Below are 10,933 nucleotides of genomic sequence, written 5' to 3' on the forward strand. Positions count from 1 at the left end.
CCCTTTTCACACAGTCCCCCAAGCCCTTCCCATCTGGCAACCTTCAAAATGTTCTCTGTTTCTATGAGTCTGTTTCTGTTCTGCTTGTTTGTTTATTTTGCTTTTTAGATTCTGCATGTAAATGAAATCATATGGCATTTGTCTTTCTTTTTCTGTCTGACTTATTTCACTCAGCACAATACCCCGTAGGTCCATACATGTTGTTACAAAGGTCAAAGTTTCATTCATTTTTAAGGCTGAGTCATATTCCATTGTTTATATGCACCACTGCTTTATCTATCCTGAGAATGGACCGATTGATGGACACAGTTTGCTTCCATATCTTGGAAATTGTAGACAATGCTACGATGAACAGATGGATGTTTATGTCTTTTTGATTTTGCATTTTGGGTTTCTTCAGATAAATACCCAGAAGTGGAATTGCTGGGTCATTCTTTGTCTCTTGCTATAGTCTTTGTTTTAAAGTCTATTTTGTCTGGTATAAGTATTGCATCTGAGCTATTGATATTAAGACAACATATGTAAGGCTCTTATTTCCTTATCCATTCAGCTATCTTATGTTTTTTCTTTATTGACATCTTATTATTCATATTTTTAATATATTTTATTGGTTTTTTTTATAGAGAGGAATGGAGAGGGATAGAGAGCTAGAAACATCGATGAGAGAGAAACATCAATCAGCTGTCTCCTGCACGCCCCCCACTGGGGATGTGCCGCCCTTGACCGGAATCAAACCTGGGCCCCCCCCAGTCCGCAGGCCGATGCTTTCTCCATTGAGCCACACCAGTTAGAGCTTATTATTCATATTTTAATCTCTATTTTTCTTCTTAAATAAGTCCCTTTAACATTTCTTGTAATCCTGGTTTGGTGGTGATGGACTTCTTTAGCTTTTTCTCATCTGGGAAACTCTTTATCTGTCCTTTGATTCTAAATGATAGCTTTGCTGGGTAGAATCTTGGTTGTAGGTCCTTGTTTTTCATCTTTTTAAATATTTCACGTCATACCCTTCTGACCTATAAAGTTTCTGTTGAGAAATCAGCTGACAGTCTTATTGGGCTTCCTTGCAGGTAACTAACTGCTTTCCTGTTGGTTATGAGGAATGGCTATGACTACAGTGGAAGAGGTGTTACGCATGGACTTACTCTACAGAGTAGGATTTGCCTTAGCCAAGCTCTGGTGCCTGCAGAATCAGCTCTTTGAGTGTGTCATTTTTGGAGGTGGTTGGTGATGCTCTGGTCTTGTTTGAAGCTGGCCATCAGGTGTGTTGGTTCTGGGTGCTCTTGGCAGGTGCTGCACTGTGCTCTGCCTGGGGCCACTTGGTATGAGCTACAATGTGATCTGTAGATTGTTGCCAGTTATGCAGGGCTTGGAAGTGCCTGGGAGAGGTCAAGCTGTGAACTAAGGCTGTCTGTCACTAGTTTTGAACTTGAAGCTGCTTAGCAAGAGCTTCTGAGTTTGAAGAGACCAGATGCTGCTTGTTTTGGGATTTATGAGTCGCTGAGAGATTTTAGGAAACTCCACCGCATGAGCCAAAATATGCTGTTTATATGGAAAAGCCAATGGAAATGGCTTGGGTGGGCCTGTAAATTGGGTGGGGCAGGGTCTCAGAGAGTCACCAGGCAGGCAAACAGTGTTAGCCAGGTTGATGGAGACTAAAATAGTTGCCTGCCTGTGCCTGCAGGGGGAGAGTCAGCAGAGGAACAATGGCTTCTGCCAGCACTTCTGTTTAGAGAAAGCTGCCCCTCCAGAACTTGCCCTGAAGCCAGACAATTCAGTTACTTCTTGTATGTCTCTGGTGCCTTTTGAACCTCCCAGTAAATGCTGGAGCTCAAAGCCTGTGAGTTCATCAGTTAATAAGTCCATACTCAGATGCTTTAAGAGGAATCCTATGACTCCAACAGCCCTTTGTCACAGTGAAATCCCCGCTGCTTTCATATTTAGATGTTGGGGTGTGTGTGTGTGGTGGGCTGTGTGTGGGGGTGCTTCTCTTCTTGGTACTAGAACCCTGTGCTGGGGAGCCTGGTGTGGAACTGGAACACCTCCTTCCTCAGGGAGGACCTCCACACCCAAGATATCCCTCCTGATTTTTACCGCCTCATGTGTATGTGGGACCAGCCCATTCTGCATTTCCACTCCTCCTGCCAGTCTCATCATGGCTTCTTCCTTAGCTATATCCTTAGTTATAGGACTTTTGTTCAGCTAGACATTAGGCAGTTCTGAATGATCGGTTGTTCTGCTGTTTAGTTATAATTTTGATGTGGTCATGGGAGGAGATGAGTACAGTGTTTAGCTACTCTGCCATCATGACCGGAAGCCAGTTTTAGGTTTCTGAACTCAAAATCTGGATGTTTCTGGGTTCCCCATTTTATTGGTAAGCCTCCTAAAACTGCTGAAAGCTTTGCTCAGCTTTTCAGCCTCATAGCCACTATTTATCCACCAGCTCTTGGGCTTTTCCAGCCTTCATAGATGAATGAATTCTAGCTTTAAGCCAGAAGTATATACTTCTGATTAAGAGTTCTCAGGAGAGACTTTTACTTTTTTTGCATCCCATTTCATCCAAAAACAAGTCTAAGACAAGCATATATTCTACTTTCAACTTTTTCAACCATTTTTGGTGTTGTTGTTCTTGTTCAATCATTTTGATCATCATCGTTCAAGTGTTTTACTTTCACGCAGAGGTCTCTCATCTATTATCTGTCTTTCTGCAGCCTAAGGCTTCACTTCTTATCCCCAAAATGTGTAGAACAACAAAGATGCAAATTGCTTACATTTCCAGATTAATTATTTCTATCCTCTAGTGGAACCCCTTAAATATTTTATCACCTTAGTCACTTATTTGCATTTTTAAAAAATGTTTACCATTTTAGGTGTATTGCATCAGGAGGTATATTTCTGAATTTACCATGCTGCCTAAATAAAAATCTAATCATGCTGTTTCTCAGTCAACAGAAAATACATCTGACATCTTTCCATTTTCAGGCATTGATTCCACTAATTCTTCTTTTTTATTTACTTACTTTATTTACAGTTTTTATTGTTGACACTATCGCAGATGTCCCCCATTTTACCTCCCCCCCTGCTTTGCCCATCTCCACCCAGCCCCCACCTCCCTTCCCCTTTGTCTTAACTACACTATTGTCTGTGTCCATATATTTTGGAAATTAACCCCTTATCAGATGTATCATTGGCAAATATGTTCTCTCATACAGTGTGTTCACTTTTCATTTTGTTGAAGGTTTCTTTTTTTTGTGCAGATGCTTTTTACTTTGATATAGTCCAATTTGTTTATTTTTTCTAGAGTTTCTCTTGCCCTCAGAGACATATCAGCAAAAATATCGCTGCAAGAGATGTCTGAGGTTTTGCTGCATATGTTTTCTTCTGGGATTTTCACAGTTTAGCACCTTACAAAGTTTTTTATTCATTTTGAGTTTATTCTTGTGTATGGTATAAGTTGGTGGTCTAGTTTCTTTCTTTTTTTTTTTTTTTGCATGTAACTGTTCAATTTTCCCAAAACCATTTATTGAAGAGACTACTTTTTTAAAAATATTTTTTATTGATTTTTTTACAGAGAGGAAGAGAGAGGGATAGAGATTTAGAAACATTGATCAGCTGCCTCCTACACACTCCCTACTGAGTATGTGCCCACAACCAAGGTACATGCCCTTGACCAGAATCAAACCTGGGACCCTTGAGTCCACAGACCAACACTCTATCCACTGAGCCAAACCAGTTAGGGCTGAAGAGACTTCTTTTAATCCATGTATGGTCTTGCCTCCTTTTTCAAGGTGGGAGAGACCACTCCTTTTTCCCTAAGCCACAGTTTTAGTCATTGACTGAGTTTCTACATATCAGGTCCCTCAAAGTCACTGCTGGGTGCAGCGTGCAGACCCCTCCACTAGACCCAAACACAGTCACACAGCTGCTCCAGCAGCTGGAGTCCAGAGTGAACTTCTCAAGCTGGTCTGCTGGAAATAGGGGCACTCCTTCATTGGGAAGGTGCGATCCAGTCTCCTGGACAGACAGTATCCCCTTGACTCCCTTTGTCTGATGCTCCCAGGGCTCTTCTTCTTCCTGTCTCTGTTGCTCTGGGTTGGGGGTCCGTGCTTGGGGTTGAGATTCCACACTCCCAGAGGGAGGGAGTTTGGCAGCCTCAGCCATGATATCCCTCTGGCCTCTCAGCCACCACTCCTGCTTGCAGCGGGCTTTCCCTTGCCATGTCTCCACTCCTCTTACCAGCTCTGCATGGCTTTGTCGGTGCTCCTTATATATATTTCAGATCAGCTACACGTCAATCAAGTTTTCAAGTTGATTGCTCTGTATTTTAGCTGTAAATCCAGTTGTGGCTGGGAGCAAGTACATGCAGCCTCCAGCTACTCTGCATCCATCTTGCCACTCTACTAATTCTTTCTTCTTGATGTAAGAGGCATTGATATATGACACTTGAGAACTTGGCCTTTGGAATTAGATATTCTGAATTCAAGTATTTACTCTGCCACTCTCTAAGTATGTGACTTTGGGTCATTTACTTACCTTTCAAGGCCTCAGTTTCTGCACCTATAACATGGGTCTATTAATTGAGAGTTATAACAACTTAATGAGATAATGTGTGTAAAGTGTTAATACAACATCTCACACACTGTTTGCCTAGAGGCAAACATAATAAAAGATAAATTAATGTTAGTTACTATTATAATTGTTTACTATGTCCTTTCCTTAAACATTTGTTATTGAATCCTTATTCCCCATTGAGGCCAACACATTCTACCTCCTTCAAAAATTCAAATTTCTCTAGAAATCATTAAAATGTTTTTTATCTTATATTCCCATAGATTTTCATTGTTTATTAACCTCTTAGAGCAACTTTCTCAGATCTAGCTGTCCTAGAGTTATGTATTTACATGACTCTCCCTCTACAGTTTGTGAGCTTCTATAGTAAAAGGATTATCACAGAGAATATATGTCGGATTTCACTGAATTGATCTGTATCCTATACTCTAGAAGAGTTCTTTGATGAGGTAGGTGGCGTACATTTGAGTTTGAAAATGAAGAAAAGGCTGGCCAGCATGGCTGCGTGATTTAGTGTTGACCTATGAACCAGGAGGTAATGGTTTGAATCCGGGTCAGGGTACAGACCAAGATTGTGGGCACGATCCCTGGTGTGGGGCCTGCAATGATTCTCTCATTGTTTATGTTTCTATCTCTTTCTCCCTCTCCCTTCCTCTCTAAAATCAATTTAAAAAATATTAAAAATATTTTTAAAAAGAAAATGAAGAAAGGCAGAAAGAAAAATGGGAAATATGGGATATAGTTTTAGGTTTAAAAGTTGTTTCATATATATTGTTTCTAATGATCCTTACAATAAATCCAGGGTGAGGTTTTCATGAAGTTATCATAATTTCCATTTTTTATAGGAAGATATACATATCCATGAGTTAATGGTTTATCAAAATGTGCTAAAATAAAGATTTTCTGATATTGTTACACAAATATCATTTTGAAGTGAGAAAAGAGGTAGAGGTGGCTTGATACAGAAAATTTGGGAAGAAGAATATTAAGTTTTACCCCAGAAGAAGGTAAATTTCAAGGATAAAAATAGAAGGGGAAAAATGTAAAGCGTAGAAAGAGATTAAAGAAATTCATTGCTATTAATGGTTCTCAGAGAAATAACAAATAGAATAAATATAAACATATATATATTCTATAGAGATATATTTACTTATATCTCTACATCTCTGTTTATCTCCATCTATCAAGGGAAAAGTTTATTTTATAAAATTGGCTCATGCGGTTTTGGAGACTGGCAAGTCTGAAATCTACAGAGCAAACCAGCAGTCTGAAGACCCAGGGACAGGTTAATGCTGTAGTGTTGAGCCTGAAGGCAGTCTGAAGGCAGGATGCCTCCTACCTGGGACGACCTCTAAAGGCTTTCATAACCTTACTGCTGAGATCCAATCACATTGTAAACAGTGATCTGCTTTGCTCAAATTCTACTGATTTAAATGCTAATTAAATCTTTAATAATGCCTTCACAGCAACATCTAGACTGGTGTTTGACCAAAAACTATGTGCCATGGCCTTGCTAAGTTGACACATGAAATTAACCATCACATTGGTTAAAAGAAAACGTACAAACTCACAAAGTCAATCTCTTAAATTGTTTCTCTCTTTTTTCATTTAAATATGTTCTTTCCCCAATCTCACTCTTCCTAAATACAGTCTGTAAACTGAAGCTCTAATATCTCATCAGTACTCTCTGAGATAGCTTCATTTAGCCTTTTCCAGAAAGATCCTGAACCAAAATTCAAAGCATCTCTTTCCCCTTTCTCTAACCTTTTTCTTTCTTATTTTTCTTTTGATCTTGGGCAAAAAAAAGTTCTATATATTATCTTGGAATGTAAGAGTTTTTTTAGCAATAGAAGTGAAGAGCAATAGAATGAAACAAGTAGAGTAGAAAGAAAGAGATGAAAGTGGTAACTCAGAGAAGACCTAACAGTATATTTCAAAGGTGAAAAAAGATTTATAGATCTAAGGATGCCAACAAAGTCTTTCGTGGGCTGTACTAGTAAGGAAATGCTTCGAAAGCCTGGGCTGCCTCAGTGCATACTGGCAACTGAGAAGTTCACAGCTGGGAACTTTTGATAGTTTGATAGGAGGGGCAGTGCTAGGGATTCCGAAAGGAGGATTTGGCATGTCAGAGAATCATTTACTATTACAATGTGAGTAGAGAATATTTGCCATCTAGTCAGCTTCTTTTCCTCTATCATTAGATAGTAAGATTTTAGTCAGGTCTTCTGAGGAGCCAGATCCTAATGAATTCAATGTTTTCATTTTTATAAGTATCAACAACAGTAAGAGCTATAATAAGACTAAGTAAATCTTCCAAAATTCCCTGAAAGGTAATGTTTTTCATTCCTTTCTAAGAAGGTTTCTCATGTTGATATAATATAGCTTGTTATTACCATGACATAGACATACTGTCTGGCAAATGAATCCTCTCCCTGTAAAGAATGAATTAAAGTAAGTCTGATATAGTAGTTATTCCTCACAAAGGTTTTTAGACATAGTATCAAAAACTGTAAGGTAACCTGACCTACATTTGCTTTCACTGTTTGAATGAGTTTTACAACATTATCTACCAAATTGTGGTTTAACTTGCCTTCAAATGTTTTCATTGTGGGGAACCTACTCTTCGAGCAGCCCCTCTGAATTTTAGAAAACTTTGACTGCGATTTCTTTATATTGAGCTGGAATTTATCTTCCTGTGACTTCTCCTCCCTGATTCTAGTTCTACTCTTTTGAGCCTATTAGAATAAAACTAACATAACTCATAAGTCACTAAAATAATTGAAGAAAACTATTATTCCCTCCTCACCCTTAATTTGGAGTTGTCTCTTTTTCAAAGTACCCACCCCATATTTTTAATTATGCTTTATTACTAAATGTAAAGCATAGTTGTTTGTTTGTTTTTTTACTGATCCCTTTCCTATAACAGATACAAAACTAGACAATTACCTTATATGACCTGACTGACAGATAATGGTAGAAAAAAACTTTTTGAAATGTTTAGCATTCCTATTATTCGATTATATCTCTTTAACTTTTTGGTTTATTAAAACTTGACAGTCATTTTATCACATGGTGCTATGTTACATACATTACTTCCAATTTCATTGGGCAGTTGGGTTTTTGGATCCAATGTAGGATCTTATGTTAATCCCTGTATTTCTACCTTTTTTAGAGATTCATCCCATTGCTACAGACTGACAAGATTTTTTTGTTATTTCAATTCTGGTTCTGACATACAATGTGTTCATTCTCTTGCCAGGCTTCATGTCATCTACATATTTGATAAGCATGCCTTCTGTAGCTTCATACAATTCAATCTATAGGATTATACAGTCATAATTACATCTTTTGAGAACTTTCCAACCTTCTAAAGTTATATTTTCTTTCAAAACTTAATGTTATAGAGTAATACAAACTTTTCACTACACTTTTAGAAGTTCTACTTTCTAAACTTTAGAATCTATTCTTTCCTTCTTTGGATGTCACACATTCTCAGATGACAGGTTCTCAAAATACATTCATTCCATCAGTCTCTAACTGTGATGCTTAATGCCAACTTAACTAGGCTAAGGGATTTCCAGATATTGGTAAAATATTATTTTTTGTGATGGTGTGTCCAGCAGAGATTAGCATTAGAAACGGTTTACTACTAAAGAAGATCACCCTCTCCAATATGGATGGTCATCATCCAATCTATTGAGGGCCTGAATAAGACAAAAAGGCAGAGGATGGGCCCATTCACTATCTTTGTTTGAACAGACACATCTATTTTCTCCTGCCCCTGATCATCAGTACTGCTGGTTTTCAGGGTTTGAGATGCAGACCAGTACAGTCAAACCTCCGTTCTTGAACATCTCCCATCTCGAACAGTTAGGTTCTCGACCAAAATGTTCATGAAAAAATGTCTTGGTTGTTGAACAGAACTTGGGTTCTCGACCCAACAACCCTTTTCATGCTGTTACCTGTATGATCAGTCACACATCTCTCAGGAGACAAACAAAGGAGAGAATGAGCAAGTATGTCAGTTTAACACTAAACCTTGCGCTGTTAACATCTCAGGAAATTGTGCAGTGAATATTTTTATGATTGTTCATAGAAATTGGCAACTTAGATCATTGGTATAAATAATCTCTAAGCATTGTTAGATTTCACCAAAGTTATCATTAAATAAAACAAGTTTTTAAAATAGGCATGTAAAGACATTATAAAAATCGGTTTTCTTTTTGGTTCCCGAACTATTTATTTTTGTCATTGTAGGTTAATCAGCATTTCCTGTAGCCTAAATAATATTGCAAATGAAGAAAAAAATAGCCCTCACTGGTTTGGTTCAGTGGATAGAGCGATGGTATGTGGACCAAAGGGTCCTGGGTTCCATTCCAGTCAAGGGCACGTACTTGGTTGCAGGTTCTTCCCTGGCCAGGGCCCTGGTTGGGGCTCATGAAGGAGGCAACCACCAATGTGTTTCTCTCACATCAATATTTCTCTCTGTTTTTCCTTCTCTCTTCCACTCTTCCTAAAAATCAATGGAAAAATATCCTCGAGTGAGGATTAATAATAAAAATTAAAATAATATTAATAATAAAATAAATTACAATCTGTAAACTATTTAGCAAATGTTAAACAATTAAGAATTATCTATATCTTTCTTTAGATAAATGGTCAATTCCAGGGCGAGGTCATGAAAAAAGACAAGATGAATGTGGAGTACCTTGTGGTATCAGAGAGTAAGGACATGCTCAAAAAGATGGAGGCATGGCAAGGGGTCAAGGAGCCAACCTAGAGGAAGTCCCAGCATCCAAAGCTGAAACTAAATGAGAAACAAAATAAGTGAAAACAATATGGACTGTAATCCAATATTATAATAAATATCCATGAGCCCTTACTGTCATAAATAAATAATAGTATAAATAAATGAGAGAGATGAGACAACTTTTGTTGTTGTTATTATTAGTCCTCACACGAGAATATTTTTTCTTTTGATTTTTTTCAAAAGAGAGGAAGGGGAGAAGGGTGAGAGAAGGGGAAAAACATTAATGTGTGAGAGAGATATCCATTGGTTGCCTCCTGCACATGCTTAGACTGGGATGGGAATTGAACCTGCAACCCAGTTACATGCCCTTGACCAGGAATCGAACCCGAGACCCTTTGGTGCAAGGACAAGGCTCCAACCAGTGTGCCACACCCGCCAGGATAGAGACAATTCCTTTTTAGAGAAGAATTGTAATCAGTAAATGTAGAAGGAATGAGGGAACCATAAGGGCACCACAATAACTATTGCAATCAAGATCCACTAATGGATGCTAAAATTACAAGGGGAAATTGTAAATTAACAGTGGAGAAATCTGGCAGACAACACCTTCACCAACTAACCACTTATATGGATATATGTTCTTTGGCTAATCCCTTTACCTTCTTTTACCCAATCTCTCCTTCCCCCTCCCCACATTTTCAATCAAAGTCTTCATGTCTTCATAGTATCATTTTAGAACCTTGCTATCATAATTCTAGAATTAGCCTTAAGATTAAGAGGAAACAAATACGATTTAAATAGAAAGAGCATTATTAACCACATCATAAAACTGTAGTAATTTTTATATGCTGAAATTTTTAAGTATTTGTCATTTCACAAAACATTTTTTGTTTACATTCTACAGGTGACACCATTCAATAATTTCTCAATATTTTCCTCTTGTGAGGATAGTTTGTATATCTTTTTGACATCTGTAATTAGTTATTTGGGAAGATTTTTCAGATAAACTTTTTATCTGAAATAGTAGGTCTTCTTAATTATTTCCTCCATTTTCAATGTAAACAATTAGAATTGAACTGCCATTTGCTGAGATAGCAATTGTTTCAAAGCCTCTGAAATATTATCATTTGGGGAAAGGCCGGAAATAATTTCAATAGAGTTCTCGTCTTCATTTCTCCCAGTTTCTAGAGGAGAACTACTTTGTTTGCTGCCAGAAGTATTTAAAATGGATTGATGAGCACTATAGAGTTTTTTAATGAAGCATCAATGGCTCCTTCCATAGCCTTTTTTCTCAAGTCTCCAGGTTTGGTTTGGTTTTGTTTTACATCCTTAAATAACAGAAGGGTCACCCTGCATTCAGGAAGTAGGTCCAGCTGATGCTGTATTTCATAGATCGCAGGATTTGCCACATTCCCAGTTCATCTCTTAAAATGGTAATAAGTAAAAGAGTCTCCTAAGGACACATGAAAAGGAGTAAATAACCTGGAATCATCTATGAATAGAAAGATAGAGGTAGATAAAATTAGTGTTGAATAAATTAGTCAATAACCCTATTAAGTACATAATATACAGACAATTTTTTCTTTAGAAAATAATCTATTGAGATTAAGTCACATA

At 37.7% G+C, this 10,933-nt stretch overlaps 1 pseudogene; it reads right to left on the reverse strand.

Annotated features, from left to right (window-relative positions):
- Positions 1-10,189: 10,189 nt before the first annotated feature.
- Positions 10,190-10,731, reverse strand: LOC102239492 (annotated as a pseudogene).
- Positions 10,732-10,933: the final 202 nt, after the last annotated feature.

This window comes from Myotis brandtii, unplaced genomic scaffold (genome assembly GCF_000412655.1).
Source record: "Myotis brandtii unplaced genomic scaffold, ASM41265v1 scaffold214, whole genome shotgun sequence".
NCBI lineage: Eukaryota > Metazoa > Chordata > Mammalia > Chiroptera > Vespertilionidae > Myotis > Myotis brandtii.